A 19,978-nucleotide genomic window follows, 5' to 3' on the forward strand; every position below is an offset into this window, starting at 1 on the left:
GCATCTTCTAAATGCTATGCCATGAACAATGTGGAAAACTGGTTTGTTTGACTCGTCTATTTCAGGCCATAGACATTATGGAATTACCTGCTTCTAATTCCTGCAAATGCAGGTCTACTTACAAATGCATAAGTCTGCAACAGCATTCCACCCTTTCTTTTTAGATATGGATTTCTAAGCAGCTTCATGGGTTTCAGAGAAACAAGTCATGCCAGACAAACCTAATCTCTTTCTTTGATAAAATTACCAGCTTGGTAGATGAAGGGAATGCTGTGGATATAGTATATCTTGATTTCAGTAAGGCCTTTGACAAAGTTCCCCATGACATTCTTGCAAACAAGCTTGTAAAATGTGGGCTAGACAAAGGAACTGTTAAATGGATCTGTAATTGGTTGACCGGCCGAACCCAAAGGGTGCTCAACAATGGCTCCTTTTCATCCTGGAGAGAAGTGACCAGTGGGGTCCCACAGGGCTCTGTCCTGGGCCCAGTGCTATTCAACATCTTTATCAATGACCTGGATGACAGAATTGGAAGCATACTTATCAAATTTGCAGATGATACCAAATTAGGGGGAATAGCTAATACCCCAGAGGACAGGATCAAGATTCAAGATGACCTGAATAGACTAGAAAGCTGGGCCAAAGCTAACAAAATGAAATTCAACACGGAGAAATGTAAGGTATTGCACTTAGGGCGGAAAAATAAAATGCACAGATATAGGATGGGTGACACCTGGCTGAATGAAACTACGTGTGAAAGGGATCTAGGAGTCCAAGTAGACCACAAGTTGAACATGAGTGAACAGTGTGATGCGGCAGCTAAAAAGGCCAATGCTATTTTAGGCTGCATCAATAGAAGTATAGTGTCTAGATCAAGAGAAGTAACAGTGCCACTGTATTCTGCTTTGGTCAGGCCCCACCTAGAATATTGTGTCCAGTTCTGGGCGCCACAATTCAGAAAGGACATTGAGAAACTGGAGCGTGTCTAAAGGAGGGCGACAAAAATGGTGAAGGGTCTGGAAACCATGCCCTATGAGGAATGACTTAGGGAGCTGGGGATGTTTAGCCTGGAGAAAAGAAGGTTAAGAGGCGATATGATAGCCCTGTTTAAATATTTGAAGGGATGTCATATTGAAGAGGGAGCAAGCTTGTTTTCTGCTGCTCCAGAGAACAGGACCCGGAACAATGGATGCAAGCTCCAGGAAAAGAGATTCCACCTGAACATTAGAAGGAACTTCCTGACAGTAAGGGCTGTTTGACAGTGGAATGCACTCCCTCGGAGGGTGATAGAGTCTCCTTCCTTGGAGGTCTTTAAACAGAGGCTGGATGGCCATCTGTCGGGGATGCTTTGACTGTGATTTCCTGCATGGCAGGGGGTTGGACTGGATGGCCCTAGTGGTCTCTTCCAACTCTATGATTCTATGATTCTATGATTCTATGATTCAAATAGGCATTGACTTATGACATTCTCCAGACTCCTGAAAGAAAAGGAAAAAAGAATATACACATTCAAAAATGATTTTGAAAAGGGTTAAATCTAACTGCTAGTCCTAACTAGTCTCCTTGAATCAGTAAGACTTATATTAATATTGACTTAGCATTGAGCAATTGAGTCAATGAGTCTCCTCTAGTTGGGACTAGAAAGTGGATGTAGGTCCTTATGCTCCAGAGCACTACAATACTTAAGGTATGGGGACAAAAGCATTCAGTGTCAGCTCACCGAGAACTGTAATCTTTTCAAGTCAAACTGAGCATGGCAGCCTCTCTGGAAATATGCTTTAAACCACTGTTAACAGAAACTTGGAACATCCATGGGAAGTGTCAGAACGGTTGACATCTACTGAGGCATGACTTTCCCAGCTTTGCTCCTGAACAGTTCATCTAAACATGCACTTACAAAGCCTTTGCATGCCTTGAACATTGCTTTTGAGCTTCCTTGATTTGTGTGACTGAACGATGCTATTTCCCACCTGATTGTTCAACACCTCGAAGCGGTATGATTTATCGAGCACATTATACTATGGAAATGCATCACATGGCAAGTTTTGGTGATTTTTACTCTGACAGATAAATGTGCCCATCTCCCATGGAAGAATGGGATTCCATTCTTTTTAAGGGCCTCTGTGTTTTGAGTCCTGACATGTGCTTTTTGGGCTGCTCCTGTGTCTCCCAGAGGTTCTTTTGCCTGAGATCAAAGATGTGGGCATAGAAGGGGAAAAAGAAGAGGAAAGGTCAGGTTGAGAAAACTGTGTATATGTGTGTTTGTGTGTGGGAGGGCATGTATATATACCTAAAACCACTTCGCTTACCTATACTCTCTTAGGTGCAGCCATGTGTAAGGAAGCCAAGAACAATGGAGAAGCTCCAACTCAATTCTCTTGACAAATCAGGCTCCTCTCCAGAGGAGGCCAAGGAGGCATGAAAATGATCTCTGACCAGTACCTTCAGTCTAGTTTTGTGGTCTTGAACAGAGTTATCGTGCAGTCCCTTGTTCAGAGCAGTAATGAATGCATGTAGTGCAATGTGTTCCATGAGCACAGCTCTGAAAGATTAGAGAAGGAAGGTTGGCCTGGGACATGTCAATATGGATCTGCAATGATCAAAGGAAGTCGTCCCTCGTGGGTCGGAGATTGGGATGGTTTGGAAGAAAAGAAGGGGGAGAGAGGGAGGGAAATAGGGAGGGAGAGAAATGTGGAGTGCTCCTTAATGTGCTTTCTCTGTATTCGCTCTTTAAATGGAAGAGTTTCATCCTCCTTCGTAGTCTGTTTCCTCCTTATGGCGCCCCTCAATAAATGTTTTAAGAGTTTGTCTGAAGAATATAATTTTAAGTTTTGTTTAAAAGTAAACACTTGCTGTTATTTGGGCACAATTTTCATACAACATTGTTAAGCACTGGAGGGCAAAAAAAGGCAAACTCATAGTAAGAGTATAACTGATTTTTTAAATATATATAATCATAGCCTTGCACAATGACAGAGTTGAGAGGGACTGCAAAGGTCATCTAATCCAACCCCCTGCCTCGCAGGAACAGACAGGTAAATCATTTCTTCAGACGGATCTATACAATTGTGTCGTCCGGTTTCTTTCTTAGCTTGTCATGAGGGCTAATTCTGTTAAATAAAAAGGGCAGGGGAAAGAGTCAGCTCATTGAGATCATTGGCATACAGTTGATAGTAAGCAGAGCTTGTCAATGTTACTGTTTTGCACACCATGTTCTGAGGAATCTGGGAGCTGTAGTCCAAAATACTAACAGCAATAGTAATATCTCCAAGACTCCAGTAGTTCCAATTGGAGTACTGGACTTTTCCCACCATAGGATCATAGTTGCCATGCATTTAAAAGAGAACATGTTCTCTCTTCCAAACCTCATTCCACTCCCTTGCCCCCCACTTAAATGTTGCATACTTAAGGTTTTGTTTTGTTTTAACTCATACAAAGCCCTTAAGTGTGAAATGAACCTAGGACCAACCTCTTAGCATATCAAACAATGAGTCCGAAGAGTGATTTGATGTCCAGTTTCATTTTTAATTTTTTCTCCTGAAACCACAAAAATCTGGAGCAAACTGCCAGAAGGATTTCTACCCGCCCTGCGTTACGTCTTCTGTGGCTGCTCCGCAATTCACAAGGAAGCGCTGTGGTTAGAAGTTCACTACAATTAGTCATTGAATGGCTGCTGCGCAAAGAATAAAGTAGAATAAAAATAGACCAAGGGCAGGAATCACAGCCAAAAGGCATAGAAGTGGTGGGTCAGCTGTTGGCTAATCACCTCCCAATGCAGGTGACCTCGGCTGTGGTCTTCAGATGGTGTAAATCTGAAGAGTTTGGCTGATTTATAGAGGCTGAAAGTATGGCCATTTGACTCCTATGGAGCGATGCCAAGTTCTAACGATCTGTAAATGTGGCTACAAATGAGACTCACCAGAGGTATTATTACCTCCTTTCAAGTATGTCCACATCCTAACTCTAGAAAGAGGAGAACAGTGTATGTCCTAAAAGCGTACCGAAAATGACCTTCTGCTGCATTCCTATTATTACTTCTTCTTTTTTTTCCCTATGGGAGAGTCATAAGAAAGCACTTCTGTCTGCAATAATCCTCCATTATGTTGTTTCTCAATAGGCAGCCTGTGGCCTGCAGATCTGATCAGGTCTTCTTACTCACTGCCAGAAAAGTGGAATGCATTCCCCCTTTCCCAAGCGAGGTCAAGAAAACAGTTGCATACAAGTTGTATGCTCTAATTTATATATGTGAATGTAGATTTGAAAAGATTTACTGTATGGTGGTGGAGAAGAGCTGGTGCGGGGATGGCCAGAGCTTTTAAAATGTTACTTTTAAAAAATCTTGGATGAGCAGCTCCTAAAAGTCAAAGCCAGTGTGGCCAAAATGGCTGTTTGGGTTGTTACAAAAAAGATAATTTTTCAAAAGCAGATGGCACATGCCTTCTGATGGGCAGTGGGTGCCTCTAAGGCCCCAGCAATGCCTTCTATCAAATCTAGTTTTGAGAAGAAGAAGAAAAAGAAGTAGAAGAAGAATATCAAATACATAGGACATCGTTTATTAGTGGCACAGAGAAAAGTGATGGCAATCCTGCATGCCACAGACTGAATGCATCCCCAAGGACTGAATGCCTGGAGAAAAGAAGGTTAAGAGGTGATATGATAGCCCTGTTTAAATATTTGAAGGGATTTCATATTGAGGAGGGAGCAAGCTTGTTTTCTGCTGCTCCAGAGACTAGTACCTGGAGCAATGGATGCAAGCTGCAGGAAAAGAGATTCCAGCTCAACATTAGGAGGAACTTCCTGACAGTAAGGGCTGTTCAACAGTGGAACACACTCCCTCGGAGTGTAGTGGAGTTTTCCTCCTTGGAGGTCTTCAAGCGGACGCTGGATGGCCATCTGTCGGGTATGCTTTGATCTGGATTTCCTGCATGGCAGGTGGTTGGACTGGATGGCCCTTGCGGTCTCTTCCAACTCTATGATTCTATGCTTCTACGATTCTATGATTCTATGATTCTAGGACCAGTTCCTGAGGCTCTCCTGGATCTCAGCAAAGCCCTCACCTACTCCTAGAATGCTTAGAAGTCTCTAGCATATTCCCAAACCTCTGAATGAATAGTTCTCAAGTTACTAAGGGCTTATTCAGTCAGTCTAAATAATCCAGTTAGAATGTAGGCTGAATCTGTGTTGTTCACATGAATTTCAAATGCATCTGATTAAGGGGCTCAACTAGCCCTACTTTCAGCCCCAGACCGGCACAAAGCACCAGTCTGTGCTGGGCCCAATTCTTTAAACAGAGGCTGGATGGCTCTCTGTTGGGTATGCTTTGATTGAGAGTTTCTGCATGGCAGGGGTTTGGACTGGATGACCCTTGGGGTCTCTTCCAACTCTAGGATTCTATGATTCTATAACTTAATTGAATCAAAGATCTGTTTGCGTATCTGTTGCACAATGCCAGGATGGACACTCCCATTAATTGGCCCATATTTATTCATGCACATTTGACTGCCCATGGACTACCTTTGGGATATCCGCATCCAGAATATTAATTAATAGGATCTGTACCAGGATGGTTCATAAATGGCTAGATATCAATGCTAAAACAAGCTTTGATTAGTATCAAAAGCTGACACAGCACTTTCAAGGAGCGAAAGGTTTCTCTCTTTCAAGAATGCCTAACTGGCTTATCGTCATATCAAGCCCTGTTAAGTAGGTCACTCATGCTCATATTATACAGATATAGAATTTGGACTCAAAGATTACCAAAATCTGTGGATGCTCAAGTCCCATTATGTACAATGGCACAGTAAAATGGTGCCCCTTACATAAAATAGCAAAATCTAGGTTTGCTTTTTGGAATGTATATATTTTTGGATTATACCCATCTCCCCACATTTGTGGCTTTGACTTTTGCAGATGTGATTCTTCACAGATTTTATTAATATGTTCTCTCTAGAAATCTCTAGGTCCTCCAGCACAACTCTATGGTCAACTTTAACCAAACGTTATGCAGAAAGACCTAGAGTTTACTAGAGAGAACACTCCACTAGGCATTTGTAGCTCCTCCAGTGCAATTCTATATTCAATGTTAGGCAGATACACTGGAAGACCTAGAGATTCCCAGAGAGATGTTCTCTCAGGTAGATACATAGTGTTTTTGTTATGTGCAGTTTTTCCACACTCACAGGGCTCCTTTGCCCCTGACCCCAGCAAATGTGGAGGGATGACTGTATTTTCAAGCCATGGATAGTTGAATCTGTGGACAAACAATCCATGGCTATGGAGGTCCGATTATTTCTGCATCTAGCTGGCTAGCCCCAACTAGAATATCCAACTAGAAAATCAGTCATTGAATAAGGAGTCAACAGATAGGGATATCCCACTGATTCAATGGGCTCACTCTAGTTGGGACTAATAACAGTGTTTAGGTGAAATACATTTAGGATTAGAGCCACAGTAAGCATAAGGAATTGGTTTTCAATTTTAGAAGTGATCCCACAGTCTTATCAGGCAAAAGTCCATTCCTGGTTACCTCTGTTGATTTCAGCAAGGGCATTTATATGGCAAAAGCCATTGTGCTGATAGTCTTGCTGGATAACCGGGAATCAGAGGCCCTCCCTGATCTCCTGCAAACCATCCAGACTTCTAAATTAGACCCTGATCTATGTTCTGCACTACAACAGTCCTTACAAAGCAAGGAGTTATCCCTTTTCCTAGTCAATCAAGTTGTTCTCATTCCGGATGGGACTCCCAACTCCATTGTCAACCATTGCGATCAGCAGTTTCTTAAAACTAAAACATTTATGGGAGCCACGAAACGACAACCGCAAACGATTGGAGTTTTGATGTTTACCGTGTTGGAACTACGGCAGGAAGCTTTTCTTGTTTTCAGCTCTTTTCTTCCTCCATATTTTTTCCTTTTCTTTTTCTTTTGCCTAAAGGAAGAAAAGGTTTCAAGCCGCTTCCCTCTGCTGGGACCCTCTGCTTGGCTAAGCTGACACAGCTTTGCAATATTTTCCTCCTTTTTCTTTTTCTTTTTCATTTTCTAGGAAGCTGCAGTCAAAGTTTAGCTATGGGGCTAAATGATGTGGACCACGACATCGGCCGTGCGACTTCCTTCCTTTCTTTAATTCGTACAAAAATCTATACTTGAGTTATAAAAGGCATTGTTTTGTTCCTTTTTTGTCTTACAACCTGATTTCAAAGCTGGCAAAAGCAGAGGATAGCCATCCGATTGATTGAGACCTCAACGCAACACAACAGGCTGAACTGTTTTCAGCCAAGGATGTCAATACACCTCCTTAAAGAGACATTGGCCGTATTAGCTTTAGTGGCTGGGCTTTGCTGAGATTTCTTTCAGGTTGACTTAAATGTCAGATGTCATTAATTCTGGATGTTCAAAGAGGCCCCCGGTGCCAGTGTCTTCCACAGCTGAGGGGTGAAAGGGTCACAAGGTATGTACGCAGCCGTGAAAAAGTGCAGGCTTCTGCATTGTATTCTTTGAGGAGGAGGCACATCATAGCTGAAGAACATGGACTGTGCATAAAAATAGAGGAATTGGGTAGAACAACAAATCTAGGTGCAACCATGCATCATCTTGTAGCTAACACTGTCTGCTTCCTGTTTGAATTTCTTTCACTCTCCTTTAAGAAAAATTATAAAGGAAGTTGCTCTTCCAAGTTCAAACCCCGGTGTGCGTCTTTGAGGATAAAAAAAAAAAAATGAACTATTGATCAGGCAATTGACAAATGCAATAGAAATTTTATATGGCTCAAGAGAGACCCTTGAATAATTTAGAAGTGTGCCAAATATGAGTGACGGCCAGCAGTAGGGGGTATCGATTACTTTAAAAAACGGAGAAAGGCCCCTTGCTGTGGGCTGGGAGGATAAAGAGGAGAGGCAAGAAACGGAGAGTGGGAGGAAGGAAATAAGGGGGAAAAAATAGGAGCAAAGCCATTAAGGACGTCGCGCTACCAGACACCGCTAGACGCGGAAGTTGAAGAGACAGTCGGGTGGAGTGCCCAATCTCTCTCCTTCCCAATCGATACTACCATGTCAAAACATAAAATGCAAGATTTTGCTCTTAACTAAAATGTGTCTTCAGATTTTTAAAAGCATTGATTCAAGATGGATCAATGAAAATCTAACATATATATATAGGCACAAAAAAGGGGGGGATAATAACCCTTGGAACCACATCCTTTAACCAAAGAGTCTTTCCAAGTCATTATAAATGTCCTGTTTATATTAACTATTGTCTTTCTCTCCTTTTCCCTCTTTTTTGACATGAGAGGTTAATAAGAGTTGGGTCAAGGAGCTTTACAAGGAAGCCAGATGTAAAAATGGAGAGAGGATTTGGACGGCTCTGAGAAAAGAATGAGGGCTCTGGTCAGATTTTGAACCTTGCCAATATTCTTCTTGTTCACTTGGACAGGTAAGGATGGGAAGAAATTCATTGTCCTAAGATGCACTATTTTTTTTACCGGTGCTAAAGTTATCTGCTCTGATTGGCAGAAGTTTCTTTTTCTCAATCGCATTTATCCATACTTCATGGCTCCAATTCATTCCTTCCTTCTCTCAGAGCAACCTTGAGAGTCTGCACCTTTGAGAAAGAAGTTGCAGGATAAGCTTTTGCAGAGTTTTCAGATGCACCAAGTGAACAGTTTTCCAGGAAGGACATTTATAGCCAGACAATATGAATATTGATGCAAGCCATGAAAGCCTTCGACTTCACAATATGGATAGCCATAGAAATGCAAAACATGTGGGTATGGTGATGAGGTGACAAGTTCAGTTTTAGCTGTGGTTATTGAGGGACAAAGGCAGGTGGAAAGATCTTGCCTAAGAAAAGGGTTGATGGATGACCATATGAAGACTTAGGACTCATCCTTCCATATGAAGACCATAGAAGGACTTAGGCTGCATCTACATTGTAAAAATAATCCAGGTTGACATGACTTGAGCTTCTTCTAGAACATGGCCACGTAGCCCGAAAAACCCACAAAAAAACAATGTATGCTGGTCATAAAAGCCTTCAACTTCACATATTGCCTTGAGCTATTTGTTGTGGCACCAGAGCTCTCTGACAAAGAAGTCTAAATATGTCACAAAACTACAAATCACAGAATTCTGTAGCATTGAGCAGTTAAAGTGCAGTCAAGCGGCATTATTTCTGCAGTGCAGATAGAGCCTAGATCTCTCTGCCAGAAAGCTGTAGATCTGGAGAGAACAGCAGAGGAATCTGCAAACTGTCAAATTGCAAATCCCAGGATTCCATAGGAAGGAGCTAAGACATTTAAAGTGATATGAAACCACTACAGTTGTGCACTATGGATACAACACTAGCAGGTTAAACTAAACCTTGGAGAGTATCCGGATAGATGTCCAGTTACCCCTTGAACTTCAGTAGCCTTGTGAAGTTTCCTTATTTCAAGAGTTCATCTATTCCCACTCTTCTTTAAGGGATATTTCATTGATCTATGTTGCATTTGTGTTATTTAAAGGTGCTTTGATTAAATTTGCCTGTAAATATTTAGCGGTTTATTTAAATTAGTATTTTTTAAAAAAGTTTTATGTCATTGAATTAATTCTGACAAAAATTGAACCTTGCATGATGCAGGAGTTTGAGGCTGGACTATGACTCTGGAGACCAGGGTTTGAGTCCCCACTTGGCCATGGAAACCCACTGGGAACCCTTAGGCAAGTCACACTCTCTCAGTTTCAGAGGATGGCAATGGCAAACCATCTCTAAAGGACCTTGTCAAGAAAACCCCATGATAGGTTCACCTTATGGTCACCATAAGTCAGAAACAATTCAAAATGAAACACAACAACAACAACAACATTAATATAAGTAAAATGAAGTGTAAGAACTTATGATGAGGAGGGAGAAGCTGAAGCCGAATCCAAACAAGAAAGAGGCATTGCAGATGAGGCTCCCATGCCAATTTCTTGGAGATGTTCTTTGGCTCTATATTGTCAGTTATGATGCATCTAATGCAGTTTGACACCACTTTAAGTGCAATGGCCCCACCCTACAGAATCCTGGGATTTGTAGTTTTATGATGTACCAGCACTCTTTGGAAGAGAAGGCTAAAGAACTTGTAAAACGACAAGTTCTATGGGATGGAGGCACAATATTTAAAGTAGTGTCAAACTGCATTATTATGGTCCCTTAGACCTTGAGCACCTGGAATACTTTTTGCACGCTTCAGCTGGATTTGTTATTCCCAGCCATTTCTGGACAAAGAGCACTACCAAGTTCACCGGGAAGCCAGTTTTCAGGCAATAATGTTAGAAGTCTTTCCTCTGCTCCACCTTTTACAATTTTTGTTTTAAAAAAAAATCCATTAAAAAAACCAGCCTAAGGATTTGCATGGCCTTGAAAACTCCCATACAAAGAGGCACTAAATTTTTGCTATCAATAAAAGATATTCCCATTTGCAAGCCCCTGCTGTTCCCATTATTGGCTGGTGAAAAACTGAAAAGGCACATGAAAAATAATTATTTTGCTGCACACGGGTTTTCATTGTTGATAGGAATCAGAACAGCAGAGTCTCCGGAAGAGACATCTAAGAAAAACCTTGTCATTACATCTTTTGACCGGGGTAATTAGGCATAAAACCAGGAGCACCTGCTTCTCGACTGGTGAAATGTGAATCATAAAGGAGAGACCTCGGAGGTTCCTTCCCCTCCCACCTCTCTTCTGTCTGGGAGCAAAACTGCTCAAATGACGGAGTTACGACTACGAGAATAAAAAGGAAGCGTGCCTTGCGCAGTGTGAGGAAGTAAAGTGTTTACCAGGCTTTTAAAGTTTCTGCATTCAGTTCCACCAGGAGCTGCATCTACACTGCAGAGCTGATGCAGTTTGACATGACTTTAATAGACAAGGCTCAATGAGATGGGATTCTGGAATCTAGAATTTTGTGAGCTATTTAACCTTTTCAGTCAGAGAGTTCTGGTGCCACAACAAACTACAGATTCCAGTATATATGTATTCATACGATATGCTAGAATATGTTGTTTCCAATGGATGCAATGCAATGTAATTTTTGTAAACATTTTATTATTTTGTGCTGGCCGTGTGCCGTAATAAATTATTATTTCTTTGCAGAAGAAAAAAAAAGAGTATTCCATAAGACGTAGTCATGGCAGTTAAAGCAGTGTCAAACTGCATCAATTCTGCAGAGTGGCAGCAGCCAGGGACGGCCCTAACAAAGTACTTAATAATTATAATAATTTGTTTTATTTATATACGGCTATTCCAAAGATCATAGCGGTGAACAGCAAGTAAGCTAATTAGCAAGTAAGCTAATTTGCCCCCAACAGTCTGGGTACTCATTTTAGCGACCTCGGAAGGATGCAAGCCTGAGTCGAGCTTGGGCCCTTTTGCTGGTCTTGAACTCGCAACCTTGTGGTCTTGAGTGAATGGCTGCAGTACAGGCATTTAACCACTGCGCCACCATGCATCTGAGGAAGTAGACTTTAGTCTACGAAAGCTCATGCTGCCGACTTCTTTCTTTCAGTTGGTCTTTCAGTTGGTCTCAAAGGTCCTACAAGATCTTTCTACACACTGATGCTACAGACTAACACGGCTGTATCTTTGAATCTGACCACCATATACAGAAGATCAGTTTTAAAAAGAAAGAAATATAAAGGTTACTTCAACGACAATGAACCAATTTAGAAAGATAAAAACCATTAAAATCTATTCATCCACAAACCACAAAACAGCACAGCAGAACATTAAAAGCTCATCCCGGTCAGTAAAGAAAAGTTGAAGAAATGAAGAAAAGAAAGGCAGGTAAACCAAACTGCTCTGATGTCAAATGAAGTGGGCAACAAAGCAAGAACAATTTTTTGTATCAATGCAAATGACATGTTTATTATAAAATGGAAAATACATGTAGGAACAAAACGGAACAACACATCTTTCCACATCTCTTCGTGGCCTGTTTTGCAAGGACAGTTTTCTGGGTTAAGGAAAACTTCATGCCACGGACCCCACGAAATTCAACAGCATCCCTCCAAGCAACGTTTGCCATGCAATCCAAGATGAGGCATGTAGACTAGAGCTCTTAACACCTTCTTTGTTGCTTTGTTGCCAGGACGGATCATCTGTTTAGTGCTGTCATCGGCAGGCTTCCTGTGTTATACATTTTTTATATTTAATTACGCTTTTTTTTACTGCATAATCTCCCCAGTGGCTCAAACAATGGGCATCTGCTTTTCTAAGTACTCACATTAATGACGGGGTTGTAGCTGTTAGGTAATTTGAAATGCCTTTGGTTTTTCAGAATCGTCGTACACTCATTTCAGTAATAATACATGGTGTTTAGAAAGCCTCATTCCCAGAGCACTTAAACTAATTACAACTCATAATATCCCTGGGAGACAGGTACAATATTCTTCTGTTTTAGAGGTGAAAGAAAACTGAGATGGAGAGGTAAAACAGCTTGACCAGGTCAGCCCCAGGCACTACCAGGGAAGGAGAGGGCATCTGATATAGCTGCTTTCCCCAACCCAGTGCCCTCCAGCTGTGATGGACTACAAATCCCATCTTCCCCAGCCCACATTGTCATCAGCTTGGGAAAGACCATAGATCCAATTAAAATACTACTTTTTAAGACATCACATTAAAAACAAACCATCAGAGCATATTAAAAGCAGCACACCGAAACACATGTTCCTCTTCCCTGGTCACCAAAGGCAAAAGGCTTGTTGAAACCAGGATATTATTTTGAATACAGCTAAGGTGAACTCAGACTTTAGAGGAACATAAACTAATTAAATGATTACCTAAGGTAAAATACACTGCTATGTGGAATATGAAAGTGGATTCAGAGTATAAGAGTATTCAGTGATAGCTAAACAGATTGGTTATGGAAATTTAATGATATTTGTCTTATATTCCTGTTGAATCTTAACATAGAGGTATAAGTTATCTGTTAAGATATTTGGTTAAAATGTAAAGGATGAGAAGAGGTGATAGAAATGAAATCCAGTGTATGTTAGGCAGCATCAATTTTCTGAAGGAAGGAATTGCAAAACATTCATTTGTGAACTATGTAAATGGCATGTACATTTTAGGTGTGAAATTAATAATATGGAACTCTAGCTATAGCATCCCCAATAGGAAGCTGTCCAGCCTCTTTTGGAAGGCATCCAGAGAAAGAGACCACAATATCTCCAAAGGTAATTGGCTCCATTGTTGGCTGAACTGCTTACAACATTGTTGGTTGTAAGATACTGTCAAGAAACTCCTTTTTAAAATGTTCAGTCAAAATAGAAACAGAGAGTTGGAATAGCCCCTTTGCATTCATATCAAACTAGAGAATGGATTTAGGGCTAAGATTTATCATTTTACTTTAAAGTCTGGATTGAAACTCATGTAGTAGAACAGCTGGAGCAGTCAATGTTGTCTTATAGCTAGTTGCAGCAGATGGCTTCCACTTCAGTGCAATGGCAAATTCCTTACAGAGACATTATTAAAGGAGCTATCCTAAGTGCTGAACTTATTTTTCAGGATACAGTTCAGCACCTTGGATATCTCCCTTGAAGTTCAGATCAATGCCTAGAGTGGATTCCCAACTCCACTAATATTGGAGCTACCATTGATCATACAGGTTGGGTCTCCCTTATCCAAAATGCTTGGGAACAGAAGTGTTTTGGATTTTGGAATTTTTCGGATTTTGGAATATTTGCATATATATAATGAGATATCTTGGAGATGGGACCCAAGTGTAAATTCATATATGTTTTGTGTATACCTTATACACATAGAATGAAGTTAATCTTATACACAGTATTTTAAAATAATGTTGTGCATGATGCAAAGTTGGTGTACATAGAACCTTCTGAAGGCAAAGTTGTCATTGTGTCAGTGACCCATATGGACAATTTTGGATATTGAAATATTTTAGAGTTTAGAATTCTGGATAAGGGAGACTTAACTTGTAGCCGATTTGGGCAATGGTCCACTTTTCATATCCTCCTAGTCTTCACATCGAGAGGGTTTTTCTTTACTTTTCCACTCAATATCTATATCTGTATATATTTGTTGTTGTGTGTCTTCAAGTCATTTCTGATTTATGACAACCTTAAGGCAAAACTATCATGAGGTTTTCTTGCCAGGATTTGTTCAGAGGGGGTTTGCCATTGCCTTCCCCTGAGGCTGAGAGCATGGGACTTGCTCAAGATCAACCAGTGGGTTTCATGGCCGAGCAAGGAATCAAACCTTGGTCTCCAGAGTCATAGCCCAACACTCAAACCACTATGCCCCCCTCCCTCCCTCCCTCCCTCTCTCTCTCTCTCTCTCTCTCACATACACACACACACCAAGAGTCAAAGCCAGGAGAGGAAATGTTACCTGCAGCTCAGCTAACCTGTTCCTTCTCACTGCTCCAAAGAAGAACACCAGCAAGTGTTGATAGTGGCCTAAAGCAGCAAGAAATCTAACACACATCAACAGTGAACTGCTTGATTGCAAAAGCACTTGAGAACACAAGACACATTAGCTGCTGCAAAATGAACCCACAAAGGTTTCCGTTGGCATGTTCCCCTAGCGGAAAAGTGACTAACCATAGCTGAACCACAGTCTAATAGTATAAGTGATGAATACATGGGATAGATGTTGCGCCCTCACTGTAACACAGCAGAAAAGAGAGGGAGAGAGAGAGAAGAAAATCAGCAAAAAGAAATAAGAGACAAGACTTTAATATGTCAGGTGATCAGATATTTATGCAAGATGCTTGTTGTTATTTAAGCCTAAAGACTACAAAAGCCACAATGCAGTACAGCTCCAAGAGAAAATTCTTTGCACAAAAGCAACCAGGACCTCAAATGAGGGTAAGCTATTGTCAAACATGAAGCACACAGAAGAGAAAAGGAAGTCAGCTGGAGCAGAACTGAACTAGGCTGATCCCCATCTCCAAAATAGGGGGGGAAAAAAAAACCCTAGGAAAGTTCTGTTTTTGGACAACAACTCCAAGAATCCATCAGCTAACATAACCAATGGACATACATCTGAGGCAACCAGGAGGTGAAGTTTAAATAAGCAAGCTTTCAAGTATGAAAAAGACCCATCATCCGACAATAGCTATGCTTCAAGAAAGTGAATTGAAAACAAAATTGCACCTTGCATCTTTCATGCTTACAAATAAAGCACATGGTTTTCTATTTAGAGGTGGGCGGGAAGAGGTGTAATTCTGCTTTTAGTCCCGGGGACTTGTTTGCCTCTTGATCTGACCCTCTCGAAGTTGTCACTCTGCCAGGCTGCAGTCCGTGAAACCCTCTCTGACTCTGCCAGACTGCAGATAACATAATAAGGAATGTAAGCGCAGTTAGATAAATTAATTTCAAGGTCAAACATGGTGACAATGGGAAATGGAGGCATGGAGCAGGTAATAGAAGGGAATTCATGTGCATACTGATAACGTGGTTAAAGGCAGATGTTACCCGATAATTCAATCCGAAATGTAACCGATGTTTTCGCCTGCCCTCTTCCATTAAAAGAATTGTAGGAGATGCAAAAATCAAAGATTATTCAAAGAATTAGGATATGAAAAGCATGTTAGATCACTAAATCCCAATTAGTTAAATTAAATTGTATACCATTATCTACCTGTAGCTTTATTGGTGGCTAGCATTAGCACTCAAGCTGCTACAATAATAAAATTAGGGAGCAACACTTTAATTGAATTGCACTTAAAAGGATCATGCTGACAAAAATGATTGTATCTCCCTGTAATGCACACCTTTCCCTCCGCTCCGTCTTCTGGCCTCCTTCTCTCCTTCCCGGCAATCATTAAATCCAATGAAATGAAAGTCACCGGATCTTGACAGCTTTCTGAAATAATCTGTGAACTGGGCAGAAATTTGCAGAGTTTCTAATCAATTTAGGGAAGCCTCATTAGAGCTCAGTGGCTAAGGAAGATTTACTGTACTTTGAAAAAAAGAAGCAAGGAAAAGAAGGGGAGTTAAATCAATTGAAAATCAAAACAAATCATCTCACACTGAGGATAGTCAGCTAATCATATCGATGTGACAAGGGTGTTTTGGTCTGCAACAGTGTGCATGTGTACCCAAAATCCAATCAGCGGGTATAATTCTGGGATTGTTATTCATAAGCGTGGCCTCGATTGCTCCAACGCTAGACATTTTTACCCTTGTCTTCTGCTCCTAATAAGTCTATCCTATGCTGTGTTGGACTCTGGAGAAGAAACTGGACTTTATGAATACTTGCTTGTTAATTATATGCCTGAACCCTGTTCCCCCCGGTGCTTGGCTTTGGCTGACGTGAGAAAGAGTGCTGTGTGACTAGGGGAGCAAAGCAGATATTACGAGACAGCAGTACAAATAAAATAAAATATAAAATCAAAAGGGCTTCTTGGGAGCAGTGCTGGGTAAGGATTTTATTAAGGATTCTTTTGCAGCCCATAATTCTCTCCTTCCTGCTTGGCCCCTGCTCTTCTGTTGCTGTTTCCTCTTTGCGATGGCAGCTCATACGAAATGGCCTGCCTTGGACGGCCATGCTTACACATAAAGCAATTTGAGCTGGGTAATTTAGCAGATTAATGAGAGCAGCAAATAGGCATTTAAAACCCAGACGTATCTGCAGCACTCATTCTCAGTCTGTTTAGGCAGCCTGGGACGTGGCCGGTCACCTTTTCCAATATGCTTTTCCCCATTCACGTGATAAATCACGTTTGCTCAGATTTCGCTCGCTCAGGCTTAACGTGGCCCCCTTAGATGGACGTGCGCGGGGCCTCAGAGGAGATGGAGTGAAATACAGATATCTTCCCTCAAGATTTTCCACTATATTTTGGTAGGAACTCTTACTGCTGAGCTAGGGTTGCTATCGGCCCCGGTCCCACACAAAAACTGAATGTGCTTATAACAGCTGCGTGGCAAGTTTAAAAATGCAACTGACATCATTTTTCTCCTTGTTACCACAAACCTGTGATGCACCTGTTGATTTTCTGTCTGTTGTGCACTTGTCAGAGGCACAGTACTTATATCAGCATGGACACACACAACCATATAAACTTAACATGCAGGCCTAGGCACACACAAGTGCACACAACAGTAACTTTTCCCTGGCCAAGTACAGAAGACTTGCCAGGTTGGCTGATAGATCTCTCTAATGTGCAACAACAGTCAACCATATGTGAAGTCGAAGGCTTTCATGGCCGGCATCCATAGTTTTTTGTAGGGTTTTCGGGTTATGTGGCCATGTTCTAGAAGAGTTTATTCCTGACATTTCACCAGCATCTGTGGCTGACATCTTCTCTCAAGATGCCAGCCACAGATGCTGGTGAAACATCAGGATTAAACTCTTCTAGAACATGGCCACATAGCCTGAATAACCAACAAAAACTATAGTCAACCATATACTTGTGGGAAACCCATAGGCATGATAGGAGATTAAGAACCGTTTCCTTCTGTTGTTTACCAACTAATGGTATTCAGTGGCATCCTGTCTTTCCACCTGGAGATAGTAGATAGCTATAATAACCAACAGCCATTGCTAACTTTGGAGTTTATCATGCCAGGCTCATTTGGCACCACAAGCATATCAGGTTGGGGACACTCATTGCACAATTCTTTCCAATTCCCATGGTGCTGCTTCTGTTCTGGCCTCTGTCTTCAGATGCAAAGTACAACGGCCTCCATAGTCCCATCTCTCTGCCCTAAGCCCTTCCCAGAAAGCCTTTTTGATTGTATTTATTTTAATTTTAATTTTAGTTTATTTTTAGTGCAATTGTGCAATCATGGCAATCCATTAAGTTAAAAAGAAAAAGAAATTGGTTTTCAATGAATCTACTCTCACTGGGACTAACAATCGGATTTTATGCTGCGGCTATCGCAAGCATTGTATCATCTTCATTTTCAGAAGTTTTTGGTTATGAAAGGAAAAAGAAACAACGTGAGAAGAAAATCCTTTCCCCATCAAATGCAGTTTCTAAGTTAGTTCATGTGGGCCATACTTTTGAAGCAAGTATCTGCTAACAAAACTTGCACCACTTGTTTCTTTTGCCCACGCAGGTGCTGTCATGGTTGTAACTTTGAATTAAGGCCCTCCTGGACACATTGATGCTCATGACTTTGAAGAGTTCTATCTATCTTCTAAAAGACAGTTGTCTCTTTAGGACAAAAAATTATTGCTTATTGATCCCACACTCAGCCAATCAGTAGTTGAAGATTTAGTGCTGATGGATTCATAATGTCCCCCTGATTGCTTAAAACAATTGCACCCAAAGTGGTTTGATCCCTTTTATGGTCCCACTTATGCTCAGACCAGAAGGGAAGGATGGAGTTGTGAGTGGAGAAACTCAGGGTCATCCAGTAACCTTGAGACATCCATTACATGACAATATATGCCTGACACATAACCTGGAGAAGCTGTGAAAAAAGAATTAAAGAGGGATATTAGAGCAAAACTACATACTTTTCATGGTCACAGTGAGGATATTTGTTTCTTAATTTTGCCTTCACCAGAAGTCTCCACCTGTGGCATCACTGTGTTTTTGTGGTGTGGCATTTACATGCGCTGCTCCTTTTTGGGCCAGAAAAACTTCTGATCAGGGCCACAGAATGCAGTTGCCATGGCCTTGATCCAAAGCTCTTTTTCACCGCTTCCTCAGTGCAGACCAAGTCTAGGAAAGCTTATGCTACACCTCCTTTTGCACAGCCTAAAAGGTGCTGCAAGATCCCTTTGCAGACTAATATTCCAGACTATCATAGCTGTGCATCTGAATTCTAGTCTCCTGGCAAAGAACTCAAATGTTTGTTGACTCTTTTGGGACATTTTGGTTGGTAATAATAATAATAATAATAATAATAATATATTGCTTGAATGTGGATCTTTGGAGTTTTCTTATTAGTGAACCAATATATGTTCCTTAGTTCTTTTGTTTTCTGTTCACATCTAAAATGGCCAATTTCTTCTGAAGCTATAACACATGCAACTACTATTAACTACTGCTATCATGAAATGACAATTTGTGTCACTAAGCAAAGCCAATGATGGCCTTCTATTGCTAAAGAAATAGTATGGTATTAAGAACAAGTTGCTCAGCCAGCCCTGTCAGCAATACTATCTTGTCCTTTTTCTCAGACCATTATTTTACATGTTGGAACTTTTAAAGTCCAACTTTATTGGGTAACAAACACTTTTACACATTAAACTTATTTATATGAATTCCTCCCCCTAGAAAATATGTTTTTTGTGCAAAGTTTCCTCTATCATTTTTGCACAACACTGGGTTTATTTTTTTGCTACAAAGTCCGCTAACAATTGTGTGTGGAGTCAATGGGTGGGACAAACTGCTTTCTTGTTTTCCTTTTCTTTTGCTGAAGATGAAACCTATCACAACAGCTGTTTTTTTTGTTGTTGTTCTAATGGGGTGCCTCATTGTCTCAAGTCACCCTTTCTCATCCACTACAAGAAATTATCTGCTAATATTCTTTAATATCCCTGCCATAGCGTAATGTCCAGGAAACCAAGATGGAGGATTGACAGGCTGGTTAAGACGTCAATGCTGCTCTGCAAATCCAGGGAGAAATGCAGATGCAGAGGAGTTTTGTCAGCATCCCAAAAGACAATATTGAGTCCAGATCTAGATAAACAGCAATTGCACCAGAGGGCTAGGAAGCGACCGTCGAAGGATTTGCTTCTCATTTTTAAGGATCAGCATGGAGCTCATTCATTCCACTGATTAAATAGCTCAGTAGAAGTCGAGTCACTCAGCAGACACTACTGCGTTTAGCCTCTGCTGCCAGTCAAGAGTTGATGGGCTCCTGTCTGTGTACTGCAAAATGGGAACAACCTGCTGTTTTGGTTAAGACACCCAATCCATTCAATCTGTGCACCTTATTGCAGATGGCACTTGGGCGAGCAAGCCTTAAGTGTCCTTCTGTGGATTCATATTGATGCATACTAGATGCACACACTGTCCCTAGACCACAGCAAGCCATAGTAACT

Source organism: Sceloporus undulatus, chromosome 8, assembly GCF_019175285.1.
Source record: "Sceloporus undulatus isolate JIND9_A2432 ecotype Alabama chromosome 8, SceUnd_v1.1, whole genome shotgun sequence".
Taxonomy (NCBI): Eukaryota; Metazoa; Chordata; class Lepidosauria; order Squamata; family Phrynosomatidae; genus Sceloporus; species Sceloporus undulatus.